This window comes from Balaenoptera ricei, chromosome 16 (assembly GCF_028023285.1).
Source record: "Balaenoptera ricei isolate mBalRic1 chromosome 16, mBalRic1.hap2, whole genome shotgun sequence".
In the NCBI taxonomy this organism is placed as follows: Eukaryota; Metazoa; Chordata; class Mammalia; order Artiodactyla; family Balaenopteridae; genus Balaenoptera; species Balaenoptera ricei.
The window spans coordinates 70,349,335-70,369,392 of NC_082654.1; positions in this window are offsets into that span (position 1 = coordinate 70,349,335).

Below are 20,058 nucleotides of genomic sequence, written 5' to 3' on the forward strand. Positions count from 1 at the left end.
CACCTTTCCTTTTAGATGAGCATAGTTTGTTTTCTAAGTCTGTGAGTGTCTTTCTCTGTGGAAATATGTTCATTTGTGTCAGTTATTAGATAACGCCTATAAGTGATATCATAGAATATAGGTCTTTTGCTTTCCGACTTACCTCATGTTTCGTGATTATTTCCAGACTCATTTGTGGTGCCTCAGAGAGCAATGCTTCATTGTCTTCCATGGCTAATATTCCATTGTGTACATGGACCACTTCTTCTTTATCCATTCACCTGTTGTTGGACATTTTGATTGCTTCACTGTCTTGGCTATTGTGAATAAGGCTGCACTGCAGCTTTTGCGGCCTGTGTCTTCTCGATTCTTGTCTTCTCAGGTGAGACGTCCAATGATGCGCCTGCTGGATTGAATGGTGCCTCCATTTTTACTTTTAAACACAGCTCCTTTCTTTTCTCATTATTGGCTGTTACCCCTTTACGTCTCACCAGCAGGTAGAGGGTACACAGTTCTCTGAAACCCCTTCAGCATTTATTGTTTGTAGACTTTTTGCTGATGGTCAGTCGACTGCTGTCAGTTGAAACTTTTTCTGGATTAGACTGCATGCGTCTAACACTCCCTGAGGTTGAGCTTTTATCCATTTTCCTTTTTTTTTAAAAGAGTGTGAGTAAAACTTAACTCTTCATAATCTCTTCTTGAAACATTTGCCTGTTTTGAATTGTTTTGTCCATTCCCTACTTCAGCACCAATTTTTAGGGCAAGTGTCCTTTACAGCCCTGAGTCCTTGTGAATGTTAAGTGACCATTAGCTGTGAGTTTAAAGCTGCTCTTGCAGGAAACGGCCACAAGTTGGCAGCATTTCTCCTTTACCAAATTTGTTTACTAGGGAAACAGAGCCTTAATGGAAGTGGTGTTCTAGGTTGTATATTAGAATGGAATATGCCAGGAAAAAGCCCTTTAGTTTATGTCTCATTACTTCTTGTTCATATTTGTAATTGACTTTTTATTTTTTATCCCAGCAAATTTGATTACAATGGTTTGTTTGCTCTAGGTGTGCAAGATGTGGTTCTTTCACACATATACGTGTATCTATTCTTCCTCGCATCCTTTTCCCATGTAGGTTATGGCACAATGTTGAGTAGTCTCTCTCCTGGTCTTCCGTACGTCTTTGGTGGTTATATATTTCACATGGTATGTATATCTTTGTTAACCCCAATATGGTAATGTAACCAATCCTCATCCCTTTCTATTTGGTGCACCATAAGTTTTTTTTAATGAATCTGTGATTGCCTTTCCCTGTGGAAATATCTTCATTGGTATCAATTTTTAAGTAACTGCAAAAAGTGATATGATAGGATATGTGTCTTTTGCTTTCTCAATGACTACAGATGGCGTGATTACGTCTAGACTCATCTATGGTGCTGCAAATGGCATTGTTTCATTTTTTTCACTAGCGAATATTCCATCTGTACATGGAGGAGTTCTTCTGTGTCCACCCATCTGTTGGCGGACTTTTTGGTTACTTCCATATCTTGGCTATTGTAATACTGTGCCATGCAGATTTGCCTGCCTGTGTCTTTCCAATTCTCTCTTCTTAGATTATAGGTCGAGGAGTGGGCCTGCTGGATCATATGGTAGCTCAATGTTGACCTTTTTAATGCACCTCCATTCTGTTCTATTTCGTGGCCCTTTCCAAGTTACGTCCCCCTTGAGGTTGAGGGTATGCATTTCTCTACAACACCTTCAGCATTTATTGTTTGTTGTTTTCTTGCTGATGGTTATTCTGACAATTGTGATCTGATACCTCTTTGTGGTTGAATTCGCACGTGCCTCATAATCCTTTGAAATTGAGCTTGAAGGCAAGTCCTATTTATTTTTCAAGCTGTGATTAACCCTTAGTTCTTCAAAGTGTTCTCTTAAAGTATGTGTCACATTTTGAAATGTTTTGGCCATTACCTCCCTCAAGACATTTTGAGGGCAGGTTTCATTTACAGTCCTGCATTACTTCTTCCTATGAAATGACCATTAGCACAGGCTTTAAAGCTGCTTTTGCAGGTAACTGCCATAGGGTGGCAGCCTTTCTATGTTCCCCACCCTTGTAACTAGGGGAAAGCCCTTGCGGCCTGTGGTGTTTCTCGGTTATAAATTAGAGTGGAGTGTGCCTGGACAAACCCACACAAGCTGATGTCTCTTTACTTTTGTTGGATTTTTAAATTTAATTTTTATTTTTTATTAGAGTAATTTTCCACTGTGTATGTGGACCACTTCTACTTTGTGCATTCCTCGGTTGATGGACATTTTCATTGCTTCCAATTGTTGGCTATGGTAAATATTGTTGGAGTGCATGATTGCCAACCTGTGACTTTTTGATTCTCATTTTCTCAGGTGATAGGCCCAGCAGTGGGTGTGATTCATTGACTGGTAGCACTGTGTTTCCCTTTTCAAAGCACCTACTTTGTGTTTTCATTAGTGGCTCTTACCACGTCCCCCTTAGAATCGAGGGTACGCATTTCTCCACAATCGCTTCAGCATTTATTGTTTGCAGCATTTATGCTAATGGCCCTACTGGCTGCTGTGAGCTGATAGGGTTTTGTAATTTGGGTTTGCATGTCTTTGAAAATTCGTAGAACTCATCATTTTTCTCCGCCGTTTTCTGTTAAAAAAAAGGAAACAATTGGGAGTACAATATAACTCTTGCTATTGTCTTCTTGGTAGGTTGCCCTCTTTTGAATTTTTTGGTCGATTTTCCACCTCAGACTTTTTTAGAGAGCAGGTGTCATTTCCCGAACTGCAAGTTTGGTGAATATTTAGTGACCTTTAGCAATGGGTTTAAAGCTGATGTTGTGGGAGGTGGCCTCAAGCAGGCAGCATTTCTCCATACACAAATCTGGGTACTAGGGCAGCAGAGTCTTTCTGGAAGTCGTGTTCCTAGGTTGTAAATTACACTGGAATATGCATGCAGAAACCCCCATTAGTTTATGTCTCATTATTTCTTCTTGGTTTTAATTTTTTTTTTTAATTGGGGTAAAGCTTAGAATATTGTCTGTCCTAGGTGTACACAATCTGGTTCATTTGTACCTTATATATGTCTATTCAAGTACAGATCCTCTTCCCATGTAAAATGTTACAGAGAGTTCCGCAGACCTCCCTTGCTATATGGTCGGTCTTTTTGAGATATGTATAAAATATGTGTTTGTATACATATAGTAACACTAATCTTAATTTATCCATTCCCCCCACCTTTCCTTTTAGATGAGCATAGTTTGTTTTCTAAGTCTGTGAGTGTCTTTCTCTGTGGAAATATGTTCATTTGTGTCAGTTATTAGATAACGCCTAAAAGTGATATCATAGAATATAGGTCTTTTGCTTTCCGACTTACCTCATGTTTCGTGATTATTTCCAGACTCATTTGTGGTGCCTCAGAGAGCAATGCTTCATTGTCTTCCATGGCTAATATTCCATTGTGTACATGGACCACTTCTTCTTTATCCATTCACCTGTTGTTGGACATTTTGATTGCTTCACTGTCTTGGCTATTGTGAATAAGGCTGCACTGCAGCTTTTGCGGCCTGTGTCTTCTCGATTCTTGTCTTCTCAGGTGAGACGTCCAATGATGCGCCTGCTGGATTGAATGGTGCCTCCATTTTTACTTTTAAACACAGCTCCTTTCTTTTCTCATTATTGGCTGTTACCCCTTTACGTCTCACCAGCAGGTAGAGGGTACACAGTTCTCTGAAACCCCTTCAGCATTTATTGTTTGTAGACTTTTTGCTGATGGTCAGTCGACTGCTGTCAGTTGAAACTTTTTCTGGATTAGACTGCATGCGTCTAACACTCCCTGAGGTTGAGCTTTTATCCATTTTCCTTTTTTTTTAAAAGAGTGTGAGTAAAACTTAACTCTTCATAATCTCTTCTTGAAACATTTGCCTGTTTTGAATTGTTTTGTCCATTCCCTACTTCAGCACCAATTTTTAGGGCAAGTGTCCTTTACAGCCCTGAGTCCTTGTGAATGTTAAGTGACCATTAGCTGTGAGTTTAAAGCTGCTCTTGCAGGAAACGGCCACAAGTTGGCAGCATTTCTCCTTTACCAAATTTGTTTACTAGGGAAACAGAGCCTTAATGGAAGTGGTGTTCTAGGTTGTATATTAGAATGGAATATGCCAGGAAAAAGCCCTTTAGTTTATGTCTCATTACTTCTTGTTCATATTTGTAATTGACTTTTTATTTTTTATCCCAGCAAATTTGATTACAATGGTTTGTTTGCTCTAGGTGTGCAAGATGTGGTTCTTTCACACATATACGTGTATCTATTCTTCCTCGCATCCTTTTCCCATGTAGGTTATGGCACAATGTTGAGTAGTCTCTCTCCTGGTCTTCCGTACGTCTTTGGTGGTTATATATTTCACATGGTATGTATATCTTTGTTAACCCCAATATGGTAATGTAACCAATCCTCATCCCTTTCTATTTGGTGCACCATAAGTTTTTTTTAATGAATCTGTGATTGCCTTTCCCTGTGGAAATATCTTCATTGGTATCAATTTTTAAGTAACTGCAAAAAGTGATATGATAGGATATGTGTCTTTTGCTTTCTCAATGACTACAGATGGCGTGATTACGTCTAGACTCATCTATGGTGCTGCAAATGGCATTGTTTCATTTTTTTCACTAGCGAATATTCCATCTGTACATGGAGGAGTTCTTCTGTGTCCACCCATCTGTTGGCGGACTTTTTGGTTACTTCCATATCTTGGCTATTGTAATACTGTGCCATGCAGATTTGCCTGCCTGTGTCTTTCCAATTCTCTCTTCTTAGATTATAGGTCGAGGAGTGGGCCTGCTGGATCATATGGTAGCTCAATGTTGACCTTTTTAATGCACCTCCATTCTGTTCTATTTCGTGGCCCTTTCCAAGTTACGTCCCCCTTGAGGTTGAGGGTATGCATTTCTCTACAACACCTTCAGCATTTATTGTTTGTTGTTTTCTTGCTGATGGTTATTCTGACAATTGTGATCTGATACCTCTTTGTGGTTGAATTCGCACGTGCCTCATAATCCTTTGAAATTGAGCTTGAAGGCAAGTCCTATTTATTTTTCAAGCTGTGATTAACCCTTAGTTCTTCAAAGTGTTCTCTTAAAGTATGTGTCACATTTTGAAATGTTTTGGCCATTACCTCCCTCAAGACATTTTGAGGGCAGGTTTCATTTACAGTCCTGCATTACTTCTTCCTATGAAATGACCATTAGCACAGGCTTTAAAGCTGCTTTTGCAGGTAACTGCCATAGGGTGGCAGCCTTTCTATGTTCCCCACCCTTGTAACTAGGGGAAAGCCCTTGCGGCCTGTGGTGTTTCTCGGTTATAAATTAGAGTGGAGTGTGCCTGGACAAACCCACACAAGCTGATGTCTCTTTACTTTTGTTGGATTTTTAAATTTAATTTTTATTTTTTATTAGAGTAATTTTCCACTGTGTATGTGGACCACTTCTACTTTGTGCATTCCTCGGTTGATGGACATTTTCATTGCTTCCAATTGTTGGCTATGGTAAATATTGTTGGAGTGCATGATTGCCAACCTGTGACTTTTTGATTCTCATTTTCTCAGGTGATAGGCCCAGCAGTGGGTGTGATTCATTGACTGGTAGCACTGTGTTTCCCTTTTCAAAGCACCTACTTTGTGTTTTCATTAGTGGCTCTTACCACGTCCCCCTTAGAATCGAGGGTACGCATTTCTCCACAATCGCTTCAGCATTTATTGTTTGCAGCATTTATGCTAATGGCCCTACTGGCTGCTGTGAGCTGATAGGGTTTTGTAATTTGGGTTTGCATGTCTTTGAAAATTCGTAGAACTCATCATTTTTCTCCGCCGTTTTCTGTTAAAAAAAAGGAAACAATTGGGAGTACAATATAACTCTTGCTATTGTCTTCTTGGTAGGTTGCCCTCTTTTGAATTTTTTGGTCGATTTTCCACCTCAGACTTTTTTAGAGAGCAGGTGTCATTTCCCGAACTGCAAGTTTGGTGAATATTTAGTGACCTTTAGCAATGGGTTTAAAGCTGATGTTGTGGGAGGTGGCCTCAAGCAGGCAGCATTTCTCCATACACAAATCTGGGTACTAGGGCAGCAGAGTCTTTCTGGAAGTCGTGTTCCTAGGTTGTAAATTACACTGGAATATGCATGCAGAAACCCCCATTAGTTTATGTCTCATTATTTCTTCTTGGTTTTAATTTTTTTTTTTAATTGGGGTAAAGCTTAGAATATTGTCTGTCCTAGGTGTACACAATCTGGTTCATTTGTACCTTATATATGTCTATTCAAGTACAGATCCTCTTCCCATGTAAAATGTTACAGAGAGTTCCGCAGACCTCCCTTGCTATATGGTCGGTCTTTTTGAGATATGTATAAAATATGTGTTTGTATACATATAGTAACACTAATCTTAATTTATCCATTCCCCCCACCTTTCCTTTTAGATGAGCATAGTTTGTTTTCTAAGTCTGTGAGTGTCTTTCTCTGTGGAAATATGTTCATTTGTGTCAGTTATTAGATAACGCCTAAAAGTGATATCATAGAATATAGGTCTTTTGCTTTCCGACTTACCTCATGTTTCGTGATTATTTCCAGACTCATTTGTGGTGCCTCAGAGAGCAATGCTTCATTGTCTTCCATGGCTAATATTCCATTGTGTACATGGACCACTTCTTCTTTATCCATTCACCTGTTGTTGGACATTTTGATTGCTTCACTGTCTTGGCTATTGTGAATAAGGCTGCACTGCAGCTTTTGCGGCCTGTGTCTTCTCGATTCTTGTCTTCTCAGGTGAGACGTCCAATGATGCGCCTGCTGGATTGAATGGTGCCTCCATTTTTACTTTTAAACACAGCTCCTTTCTTTTCTCATTATTGGCTGTTACCCCTTTACGTCTCACCAGCAGGTAGAGGGTACACAGTTCTCTGAAACCCCTTCAGCATTTATTGTTTGTAGACTTTTTGCTGATGGTCAGTCGACTGCTGTCAGTTGAAACTTTTTCTGGATTAGACTGCATGCGTCTAACACTCCCTGAGGTTGAGCTTTTATCCATTTTCCTTTTTTTTTAAAAGAGTGTGAGTAAAACTTAACTCTTCATAATCTCTTCTTGAAACATTTGCCTGTTTTGAATTGTTTTGTCCATTCCCTACTTCAGCACCAATTTTTAGGGCAAGTGTCCTTTACAGCCCTGAGTCCTTGTGAATGTTAAGTGACCATTAGCTGTGAGTTTAAAGCTGCTCTTGCAGGAAACGGCCACAAGTTGGCAGCATTTCTCCTTTACCAAATTTGTTTACTAGGGAAACAGAGCCTTAATGGAAGTGGTGTTCTAGGTTGTATATTAGAATGGAATATGCCAGGAAAAAGCCCTTTAGTTTATGTCTCATTACTTCTTGTTCATATTTGTAATTGACTTTTTATTTTTTATCCCAGCAAATTTGATTACAATGGTTTGTTTGCTCTAGGTGTGCAAGATGTGGTTCTTTCACACATATACGTGTATCTATTCTTCCTCGCATCCTTTTCCCATGTAGGTTATGGCACAATGTTGAGTAGTCTCTCTCCTGGTCTTCCGTACGTCTTTGGTGGTTATATATTTCACATGGTATGTATATCTTTGTTAACCCCAATATGGTAATGTAACCAATCCTCATCCCTTTCTATTTGGTGCACCATAAGTTTTTTTTAATGAATCTGTGATTGCCTTTCCCTGTGGAAATATCTTCATTGGTATCAATTTTTAAGTAACTGCAAAAAGTGATATGATAGGATATGTGTCTTTTGCTTTCTCAATGACTACAGATGGCGTGATTACGTCTAGACTCATCTATGGTGCTGCAAATGGCATTGTTTCATTTTTTTCACTAGCGAATATTCCATCTGTACATGGAGGAGTTCTTCTGTGTCCACCCATCTGTTGGCGGACTTTTTGGTTACTTCCATATCTTGGCTATTGTAATACTGTGCCATGCAGATTTGCCTGCCTGTGTCTTTCCAATTCTCTCTTCTTAGATTATAGGTCGAGGAGTGGGCCTGCTGGATCATATGGTAGCTCAATGTTGACCTTTTTAATGCACCTCCATTCTGTTCTATTTCGTGGCCCTTTCCAAGTTACGTCCCCCTTGAGGTTGAGGGTATGCATTTCTCTACAACACCTTCAGCATTTATTGTTTGTTGTTTTCTTGCTGATGGTTATTCTGACAATTGTGATCTGATACCTCTTTGTGGTTGAATTCGCACGTGCCTCATAATCCTTTGAAATTGAGCTTGAAGGCAAGTCCTATTTATTTTTCAAGCTGTGATTAACCCTTAGTTCTTCAAAGTGTTCTCTTAAAGTATGTGTCACATTTTGAAATGTTTTGGCCATTACCTCCCTCAAGACATTTTGAGGGCAGGTTTCATTTACAGTCCTGCATTACTTCTTCCTATGAAATGACCATTAGCACAGGCTTTAAAGCTGCTTTTGCAGGTAACTGCCATAGGGTGGCAGCCTTTCTATGTTCCCCACCCTTGTAACTAGGGGAAAGCCCTTGCGGCCTGTGGTGTTTCTCGGTTATAAATTAGAGTGGAGTGTGCCTGGACAAACCCACACAAGCTGATGTCTCTTTACTTTTGTTGGATTTTTAAATTTAATTTTTATTTTTTATTAGAGTAATTTTCCACTGTGTATGTGGACCACTTCTACTTTGTGCATTCCTCGGTTGATGGACATTTTCATTGCTTCCAATTGTTGGCTATGGTAAATATTGTTGGAGTGCATGATTGCCAACCTGTGACTTTTTGATTCTCATTTTCTCAGGTGATAGGCCCAGCAGTGGGTGTGATTCATTGACTGGTAGCACTGTGTTTCCCTTTTCAAAGCACCTACTTTGTGTTTTCATTAGTGGCTCTTACCACGTCCCCCTTAGAATCGAGGGTACGCATTTCTCCACAATCGCTTCAGCATTTATTGTTTGCAGCATTTATGCTAATGGCCCTACTGGCTGCTGTGAGCTGATAGGGTTTTGTAATTTGGGTTTGCATGTCTTTGAAAATTCGTAGAACTCATCATTTTTCTCCGCCGTTTTCTGTTAAAAAAAAGGAAACAATTGGGAGTACAATATAACTCTTGCTATTGTCTTCTTGGTAGGTTGCCCTCTTTTGAATTTTTTGGTCGATTTTCCACCTCAGACTTTTTTAGAGAGCAGGTGTCATTTCCCGAACTGCAAGTTTGGTGAATATTTAGTGACCTTTAGCAATGGGTTTAAAGCTGATGTTGTGGGAGGTGGCCTCAAGCAGGCAGCATTTCTCCATACACAAATCTGGGTACTAGGGCAGCAGAGTCTTTCTGGAAGTCGTGTTCCTAGGTTGTAAATTACACTGGAATATGCATGCAGAAACCCCCATTAGTTTATGTCTCATTATTTCTTCTTGGTTTTAATTTTTTTTTTTAATTGGGGTAAAGCTTAGAATATTGTCTGTCCTAGGTGTACACAATCTGGTTCATTTGTACCTTATATATGTCTATTCAAGTACAGATCCTCTTCCCATGTAAAATGTTACAGAGAGTTCCGCAGACCTCCCTTGCTATATGGTCGGTCTTTTTGAGATATGTATAAAATATGTGTTTGTATACATATAGTAACACTAATCTTAATTTATCCATTCCCCCCACCTTTCCTTTTAGATGAGCATAGTTTGTTTTCTAAGTCTGTGAGTGTCTTTCTCTGTGGAAATATGTTCATTTGTGTCAGTTATTAGATAACGCCTAAAAGTGATATCATAGAATATAGGTCTTTTGCTTTCCGACTTACCTCATGTTTCGTGATTATTTCCAGACTCATTTGTGGTGCCTCAGAGAGCAATGCTTCATTGTCTTCCATGGCTAATATTCCATTGTGTACATGGACCACTTCTTCTTTATCCATTCACCTGTTGTTGGACATTTTGATTGCTTCACTGTCTTGGCTATTGTGAATAAGGCTGCACTGCAGCTTTTGCGGCCTGTGTCTTCTCGATTCTTGTCTTCTCAGGTGAGACGTCCAATGATGCGCCTGCTGGATTGAATGGTGCCTCCATTTTTACTTTTAAACACAGCTCCTTTCTTTTCTCATTATTGGCTGTTACCCCTTTACGTCTCACCAGCAGGTAGAGGGTACACAGTTCTCTGAAACCCCTTCAGCATTTATTGTTTGTAGACTTTTTGCTGATGGTCAGTCGACTGCTGTCAGTTGAAACTTTTTCTGGATTAGACTGCATGCGTCTAACACTCCCTGAGGTTGAGCTTTTATCCATTTTCCTTTTTTTTTAAAAGAGTGTGAGTAAAACTTAACTCTTCATAATCTCTTCTTGAAACATTTGCCTGTTTTGAATTGTTTTGTCCATTCCCTACTTCAGCACCAATTTTTAGGGCAAGTGTCCTTTACAGCCCTGAGTCCTTGTGAATGTTAAGTGACCATTAGCTGTGAGTTTAAAGCTGCTCTTGCAGGAAACGGCCACAAGTTGGCAGCATTTCTCCTTTACCAAATTTGTTTACTAGGGAAACAGAGCCTTAATGGAAGTGGTGTTCTAGGTTGTATATTAGAATGGAATATGCCAGGAAAAAGCCCTTTAGTTTATGTCTCATTACTTCTTGTTCATATTTGTAATTGACTTTTTATTTTTTATCCCAGCAAATTTGATTACAATGGTTTGTTTGCTCTAGGTGTGCAAGATGTGGTTCTTTCACACATATACGTGTATCTATTCTTCCTCGCATCCTTTTCCCATGTAGGTTATGGCACAATGTTGAGTAGTCTCTCTCCTGGTCTTCCGTACGTCTTTGGTGGTTATATATTTCACATGGTATGTATATCTTTGTTAACCCCAATATGGTAATGTAACCAATCCTCATCCCTTTCTATTTGGTGCACCATAAGTTTTTTTTAATGAATCTGTGATTGCCTTTCCCTGTGGAAATATCTTCATTGGTATCAATTTTTAAGTAACTGCAAAAAGTGATATGATAGGATATGTGTCTTTTGCTTTCTCAATGACTACAGATGGCGTGATTACGTCTAGACTCATCTATGGTGCTGCAAATGGCATTGTTTCATTTTTTTCACTAGCGAATATTCCATCTGTACATGGAGGAGTTCTTCTGTGTCCACCCATCTGTTGGCGGACTTTTTGGTTACTTCCATATCTTGGCTATTGTAATACTGTGCCATGCAGATTTGCCTGCCTGTGTCTTTCCAATTCTCTCTTCTTAGATTATAGGTCGAGGAGTGGGCCTGCTGGATCATATGGTAGCTCAATGTTGACCTTTTTAATGCACCTCCATTCTGTTCTATTTCGTGGCCCTTTCCAAGTTACGTCCCCCTTGAGGTTGAGGGTATGCATTTCTCTACAACACCTTCAGCATTTATTGTTTGTTGTTTTCTTGCTGATGGTTATTCTGACAATTGTGATCTGATACCTCTTTGTGGTTGAATTCGCACGTGCCTCATAATCCTTTGAAATTGAGCTTGAAGGCAAGTCCTATTTATTTTTCAAGCTGTGATTAACCCTTAGTTCTTCAAAGTGTTCTCTTAAAGTATGTGTCACATTTTGAAATGTTTTGGCCATTACCTCCCTCAAGACATTTTGAGGGCAGGTTTCATTTACAGTCCTGCATTACTTCTTCCTATGAAATGACCATTAGCACAGGCTTTAAAGCTGCTTTTGCAGGTAACTGCCATAGGGTGGCAGCCTTTCTATGTTCCCCACCCTTGTAACTAGGGGAAAGCCCTTGCGGCCTGTGGTGTTTCTCGGTTATAAATTAGAGTGGAGTGTGCCTGGACAAACCCACACAAGCTGATGTCTCTTTACTTTTGTTGGATTTTTAAATTTAATTTTTATTTTTTATTAGAGTAATTTTCCACTGTGTATGTGGACCACTTCTACTTTGTGCATTCCTCGGTTGATGGACATTTTCATTGCTTCCAATTGTTGGCTATGGTAAATATTGTTGGAGTGCATGATTGCCAACCTGTGACTTTTTGATTCTCATTTTCTCAGGTGATAGGCCCAGCAGTGGGTGTGATTCATTGACTGGTAGCACTGTGTTTCCCTTTTCAAAGCACCTACTTTGTGTTTTCATTAGTGGCTCTTACCACGTCCCCCTTAGAATCGAGGGTACGCATTTCTCCACAATCGCTTCAGCATTTATTGTTTGCAGCATTTATGCTAATGGCCCTACTGGCTGCTGTGAGCTGATAGGGTTTTGTAATTTGGGTTTGCATGTCTTTGAAAATTCGTAGAACTCATCATTTTTCTCCGCCGTTTTCTGTTAAAAAAAAGGAAACAATTGGGAGTACAATATAACTCTTGCTATTGTCTTCTTGGTAGGTTGCCCTCTTTTGAATTTTTTGGTCGATTTTCCACCTCAGACTTTTTTAGAGAGCAGGTGTCATTTCCCGAACTGCAAGTTTGGTGAATATTTAGTGACCTTTAGCAATGGGTTTAAAGCTGATGTTGTGGGAGGTGGCCTCAAGCAGGCAGCATTTCTCCATACACAAATCTGGGTACTAGGGCAGCAGAGTCTTTCTGGAAGTCGTGTTCCTAGGTTGTAAATTACACTGGAATATGCATGCAGAAACCCCCATTAGTTTATGTCTCATTATTTCTTCTTGGTTTTAATTTTTTTTTTTTAATTGGGGTAAAGCTTAGAATATTGTCTGTCCTAGGTGTACACAATCTGGTTCATTTGTACCTTATATATGTCTATTCAAGTACAGATCCTCTTCCCATGTAAAATGTTACAGAGAGTTCCGCAGACCTCCCTTGCTATATGGTCGGTCTTTTTGAGATATGTATAAAATATGTGTTTGTATACATATAGTAACACTAATCTTAATTTATCCATTCCCCCCACCTTTCCTTTTAGATGAGCATAGTTTGTTTTCTAAGTCTGTGAGTGTCTTTCTCTGTGGAAATATGTTCATTTGTGTCAGTTATTAGATAACGCCTATAAGTGATATCATAGAATATAGGTCTTTTGCTTTCCGACTTACCTCATGTTTCGTGATTATTTCCAGACTCATTTGTGGTGCGTCAGAGAGCAATGGTTCATTGTCTTCCATGGCTAATATTCCATTGTGTACATGGACCACTTCTTCTTTATCCATTCACCTGTTGTTGGACATTTTGATTGCTTCACTGTCTTGGCTATCGTGAATAAGGCTGCACTGCAGCTTTTGCGGCCTGTGTCTTCTCGATTCTTGTCTTCTCAGGTGAGACGTCCAATGATGCGCCTGCTGGATTGAATGGTGCCTCCATTTTTACTTTTAAACACAGCTCCTTTCTTTTCTCATTATTGGCTGTTACCCCTTTACGTCTCACCAGCAGGTAGAGGGTACACAGTTCTCTGAAACCCCTTCAGCATTTATTGTTTGTAGACTTTTTGCTGATGGTCAGTCGACTGCTGTCAGTTGAAACTTTTTCTGGATTAGACTGCATGCGTCTAACACTCCCTGAGGTTGAGCTTTTATCCATTTTCCTTTTTTTTTAAAAGAGTGTGAGTAAAACTTAACTCTTCATAATCTCTTCTTGAAACATTTGCCTGTTTTGAATTGTTTTGTCCATTCCCTACTTCAGCACCAATTTTTAGGGCAAGTGTCCTTTACAGCCCTGAGTCCTTGTGAATGTTAAGTGACCATTAGCTGTGAGTTTAAAGCTGCTCTTGCAGGAAACGGCCACAAGTTGGCAGCATTTCTCCTTTACCAAATTTGTTTACTAGGGAAACAGAGCCTTAATGGAAGTGGTGTTCTAGGTTGTATATTAGAATGGAATATGCCAGGAAAAAGCCCTTTAGTTTATGTCTCATTACTTCTTGTTCATATTTGTAATTGACTTTTTATTTTTTATCCCAGCAAATTTGATTACAATGGTTTGTTTGCTCTAGGTGTGCAAGATGTGGTTCTTTCACACATATACGTGTATCTATTCTTCCTCGCATCCTTTTCCCATGTAGGTTATGGCACAATGTTGAGTAGTCTCTCTCCTGGTCTTCCGTACGTCTTTGGTGGTTATATATTTCACATGGTATGTATATCTTTGTTAACCCCAATATGGTAATGTAACCAATCCTCATCCCTTTCTATTTGGTGCACCATAAGTTTTTTTTAATGAATCTGTGATTGCCTTTCCCTGTGGAAATATCTTCATTGGTATCAATTTTTAAGTAACTGCAAAAAGTGATATGATAGGATATGTGTCTTTTGCTTTCTCAATGACTACAGATGGCGTGATTACGTCTAGACTCATCTATGGTGCTGCAAATGGCATTGTTTCATTTTTTTCACTAGCGAATATTCCATCTGTACATGGAGGAGTTCTTCTGTGTCCACCCATCTGTTGGCGGACTTTTTGGTTACTTCCATATCTTGGCTATTGTAATACTGTGCCATGCAGATTTGCCTGCCTGTGTCTTTCCAATTCTCTCTTCTTAGATTATAGGTCGAGGAGTGGGCCTGCTGGATCATATGGTAGCTCAATGTTGACCTTTTTAATGCACCTCCATTCTGTTCTATTTCGTGGCCCTTTCCAAGTTACGTCCCCCTTGAGGTTGAGGGTATGCATTTCTCTACAACACCTTCAGCATTTATTGTTTGTTGTTTTCTTGCTGATGGTTATTCTGACAATTGTGATCTGATACCTCTTTGTGGTTGAATTCGCACGTGCCTCATAATCCTTTGAAATTGAGCTTGAAGGCAAGTCCTATTTATTTTTCAAGCTGTGATTAACCCTTAGTTCTTCAAAGTGTTCTCTTAAAGTATGTGTCACATTTTGAAATGTTTTGGCCATTACCTCCCTCAAGACATTTTGAGGGCAGGTTTCATTTACAGTCCTGCATTACTTCTTCCTATGAAATGACCATTAGCACAGGCTTTAAAGCTGCTTTTGCAGGTAACTGCCATAGGGTGGCAGCCTTTCTATGTTCCCCACCCTTGTAACTAGGGGAAAGCCCTTGCGGCCTGTGGTGTTTCTCGGTTATAAATTAGAGTGGAGTGTGCCTGGACAAACCCACACAAGCTGATGTCTCTTTACTTTTGTTGGATTTTTAAATTTAATTTTTATTTTTTATTAGAGTAATTTTCCACTGTGTATGTGGACCACTTCTACTTTGTGCATTCCTCGGTTGATGGACATTTTCATTGCTTCCAATTGTTGGCTATGGTAAATATTGTTGGAGTGCATGATTGCCAACCTGTGACTTTTTGATTCTCATTTTCTCAGGTGATAGGCCCAGCAGTGGGTGTGATTCATTGACTGGTAGCACTGTGTTTCCCTTTTCAAAGCACCTACTTTGTGTTTTCATTAGTGGCTCTTACCACGTCCCCCTTAGAATCGAGGGTACGCATTTCTCCACAATCGCTTCAGCATTTATTGTTTGCAGCATTTATGCTAATGGCCCTACTGGCTGCTGTGAGCTGATAGGGTTTTGTAATTTGGGTTTGCATGTCTTTGAAAATTCGTAGAACTCATCATTTTTCTCCGCCGTTTTCTGTTAAAAAAAAGGAAACAATTGGGAGTACAATATAACTCTTGCTATTGTCTTCTTGGTAGGTTGCCCTCTTTTGAATTTTTTGGTCGATTTTCCACCTCAGACTTTTTTAGAGAGCAGGTGTCATTTCCCGAACTGCAAGTTTGGTGAATATTTAGTGACCTTTAGCAATGGGTTTAAAGCTGATGTTGTGGGAGGTGGCCTCAAGCAGGCAGCATTTCTCCATACACAAATCTGGGTACTAGGGCAGCAGAGTCTTTCTGGAAGTCGTGTTCCTAGGTTGTAAATTACACTGGAATATGCATGCAGAAACCCCCATTAGTTTATGTCTCATTATTTCTTCTTGGTTTTAATTTTTTTTTTTAATTGGGGTAAAGCTTAGAATATTGTCTGTCCTAGGTGTACACAATCTGGTTCATTTGTACCTTATATATGTCTATTCAAGTACAGATCCTCTTCCCATGTAAAATGTTACAGAGAGTTCCGCAGACCTCCCTTGCTATATGGTCGGTCTTTTTGAGATATGTATAAAATATGTGTTTGTATACATATAGTAACACTAATCTTAATTTATCCATTCCCCCCACCTTTCCTTTTAGATGAGCATAGTTTGTTTTCTAAGTCTGTGAGTGTCTTTCTCTGTGGAAATATGTTCATTTGTGTCAGTTATTAGATAACGCCTATAAGTGATATCATAGAATATAGGTCTTTTGCTTTCCGACTTACCTCATGTTTCGTGATTATTTCCAGACTCATTTGTGGTGCCTCAGAGAGCAATGCTTCATTGTCTTCCATGGCTAATATTCCATTGTGTACATGGACCACTTCTTTATCCATTCACCTGTTGTTGGACATTTTGATTGCTTCACTGTCTTGGCTATTGTGAATAAGGCTGCACTGCAGCTTTTGCGGCCTGTGTCTTCTCGATTCTTGTCTTCTCAGGTGAGAAGTCCAATGATGCGCCTGCTGGATTGAATGGTACCTCCATTTTTACTTTTAAACACAGCTTCTTTCTTTTCTCATTATTGGCTGTTACCCCTTTACATCTCACCAGCAGATAGAGGGTACACAGTTCTCTGAAACCCCTTCAGCATTTATTGTTTGTAGACTTTTTGCTGATGGTCAGTCGACTGGTGTAAGTTGAAACTTTTTGTAGATTAGATTGCATGCGTCTAACACTCCCTGAGGTTGAGCTTTTATTCATTTTACTTTTTTTTTTAAAAAGTGTGTGAGTAAAACTTAACTCTTCATAATCTCTTCTTGAAACATTTGCCAGTTTTGAATTGTTTTGTCCATTCCCTACTTCAGCACCAATTTTTAGACCAAGTGTCCTTTACAGCCCTGAGTCCTTGTGAATGTTAAGTGACCATTAGCTGTGAGTTTAAAGCTGCTCTTGCAGGAAACGGCCACAAGTTGGCAGCATTTCTCCTTTACCAAATTTGTTTACTAGGGAAACAGAGCCTTAATGGAAGTGGTGTTCTAGGTTGTATATTAGAATGGAATATGCCAGGAAAAAGCCCTTTAGTTTATGTCTCATTACTTCTTGTTCATATTTGTAATTGACTTTTTATTTTTTATCCCAGCAAATTTGATTACAATGGTTTGTTTGCTCTAGGTGTGCAAGATGTGGTTCTTTCACACATATACGTGTATCTATTCTTCCTCGCATCCTTTTCCCATGTAGGTTATGGCACAATGTTGAGTAGTCTCTCTCCTGGTCTTCCGTACGTCTTTGGTGGTTATATATTTCACATGGTATGTATATCTTTGTTAACCCCAATATGGTAATGTAACCAATCCTCATCCCTTTCTATTTGGTGCACCATAAGTTTTTTTTAATGAATCTGTGATTGCCTTTCCCTGTGGAAATATCTTCATTGGTATCAATTTTTAAGTAACTGCAAAAAGTGATATGATAGGATATGTGTCTTTTGCTTTCTCAATGACTACAGATGGCGTGATTACGTCTAGACTCATCTATGGTGCTGCAAATGGCATTGTTTCATTTTTTTCACTAGCGAATATTCCATCTGTACATGGAGGAGTTCTTCTGTGTCCACCCATCTGTTGGCGGACTTTTTGGTTACTTCCATATCTTGGCTATTGTAATACTGTGCCATGCAGATTTGCCTGCCTGTGTCTTTCCAATTCTCTCTTCTTAGATTATAGGTCGAGGAGTGGGCCTGCTGGATCATATGGTAGCTCAATGTTGACCTTTTTAATGCACCTCCATTCTGTTCTATTTCGTGGCCCTTTCCAAGTTACGTCCCCCTTGAGGTTGAGGGTATGCATTTCTCTACAACACCTTCAGCATTTATTGTTTGTTGTTTTCTTGCTGATGGTTATTCTGACAATTGTGATCTGATACCTCTTTGTGGTTGAATTCGCACGTGCCTCATAATCCTTTGAAATTGAGCTTGAAGGCAAGTCCTATTTATTTTTCAAGCTGTGATTAACCCTTAGTTCTTCAAAGTGTTCTCTTAAAGTATGTGTCACATTTTGAAATGTTTTGGCCATTACCTCCCTCAAGACATTTTGAGGGCAGGTTTCATTTACAGTCCTGCATTACTTCTTCCTATGAAATGACCATTAGCACAGGCTTTAAAGCTGCTTTTGCAGGTAACTGCCATAGGGTGGCAGCCTTTCTATGTTCCCCACCCTTGTAACTAGGGGAAAGCCCTTGCGGCCTGTGGTGTTTCTCGGTTATAAATTAGAGTGGAGTGTGCCTGGACAAACCCACACAAGCTGATGTCTCTTTACTTTTGTAGGATTTTTAAATTTAATTTTTATTTTTTATTAGAGTAATTTTCCACTGTGTATGTGGACCACTTCTACTTTGTGCATTCCTCGGTTGATGGACATTTTCATTGCTTCCAATTGTTGGCTATGGTAAATATTGTTGGAGTGCATGATTGCCAACCTGTGACTTTTTGATTCTCATTTTCTCAGGTGATAGGCCCAGCAGTGGGTGTGATTCATTGACTGGTAGCACTGTGTTTCCCTTTTCAAAGCACCTACTTTGTGTTTTCATTAGTGGCTCTTACCACGTCCCCCTTAGAATCGAGGGTACGCATTTCTCCACAATCGCTTCAGCATTTATTGTTTGCAGCATTTATGCTAATGGCCCTACTGGCTGCTGTGAGCTGATAGGGTTTTGTAATTTGGGTTTGCATGTCTTTGAAAATTCGTAGAACTCATCATTTTTCTCCGCCGTTTTCTGTTAAAAAAAAGGAAACAATTGGGAGTACAATATAACTCTTGCTATTGTCTTCTTGGTAGGTTGCCCTCTTTTGAATTTTTTGGTCGATTTTCCACCTCAGACTTTTTTAGAGAGCAGGTGTCATTTCCCGAACTGCAAGTTTGGTGAATATTTAGTGACCTTTAGCAATGGGTTTAAAGCTGATGTTGTGGGAGGTGGCCTCAAGCAGGCAGCATTTCTCCATACACAAATCTGGGTACTAGGGCAGCAGAGTCTTTCTGGAAGTCGTGTTCCTAGGTTGTAAATTACACTGGAATATGCATGCAGAAACCCCCATTAGTTTATGTCTCATTATTTCTTCTTGGTTTTAATTTTTTTTTAATTGGGGTAAAGCTTAGAATATTGTCTGTCCTAGGTGTACACAATCTGGTTCATTTGTACCTTATATATGTCTATTCAAGTACAGATCCTCTTCCCATGTAAAATGTTACAGAGAGTTCCGCAGACCTCCCTTGCTATATGGTCGGTCTTTTTGAGATATGTATAAAATATGTGTTTGTATACATATAGTAACACTAATCTTAATTTATCCATTCCCCCCACCTTTCCTTTTAGATGAGCATAGTTTGTTTTCTAAGTCTGTGAGTGTCTTTCTCTGTGGAAATATGTTCATTTGTGTCAGTTATTAGATAACGCCTATAAGTGATATCATAGAATATAGGTCTTTTGCTTTCCGACTTACCTCATGTTTCGTGATTATTTCCAGACTCATTTGTGGTGCCTCAGAGAGCAATGCTTCATTGTCTTCCATGGCTAATATTCCATTGTGTACATGGACCACTTCTTTATCCATTCACCTGTTGTTGGACATTTTGATTGCTTCACTGTCTTGGCTATTGTGAATAAGGCTGCACTGCAGCTTTTGCGGCCTGTGTCTTCTCGATTCTTGTCTTCTCAGGTGAGAAGTCCAATGATGCGCCTGCTGGATTGAATGGTACCTCCATTTTTACTTTTAAACACAGCTTCTTTCTTTTCTCATTATTGGCTGTTACCCCTTTACATCTCACCAGCAGATAGAGGGTACACAGTTCTCTGAAACCCCTTCAGCATTTATTGTTTGTAGACATTTTGCTGATGGTCAGTCGACTGGTGTAAGTTGAAACTTTTTGTAGATTAGATTGCATGCGTCTAACACTCCCTGAGGTTGAGCTTTTATTCATTTTACTTTTTTTTTTAAAAAGTGTGTGAGTAAAACTTAACTCTTCATAATCTCTTCTTGAAACATTTGCCAGTTTTGAATTGTTTTGTCCATTCCCTACTTCAGCACCAATTTTTAGACCAAGTGTCCTTTA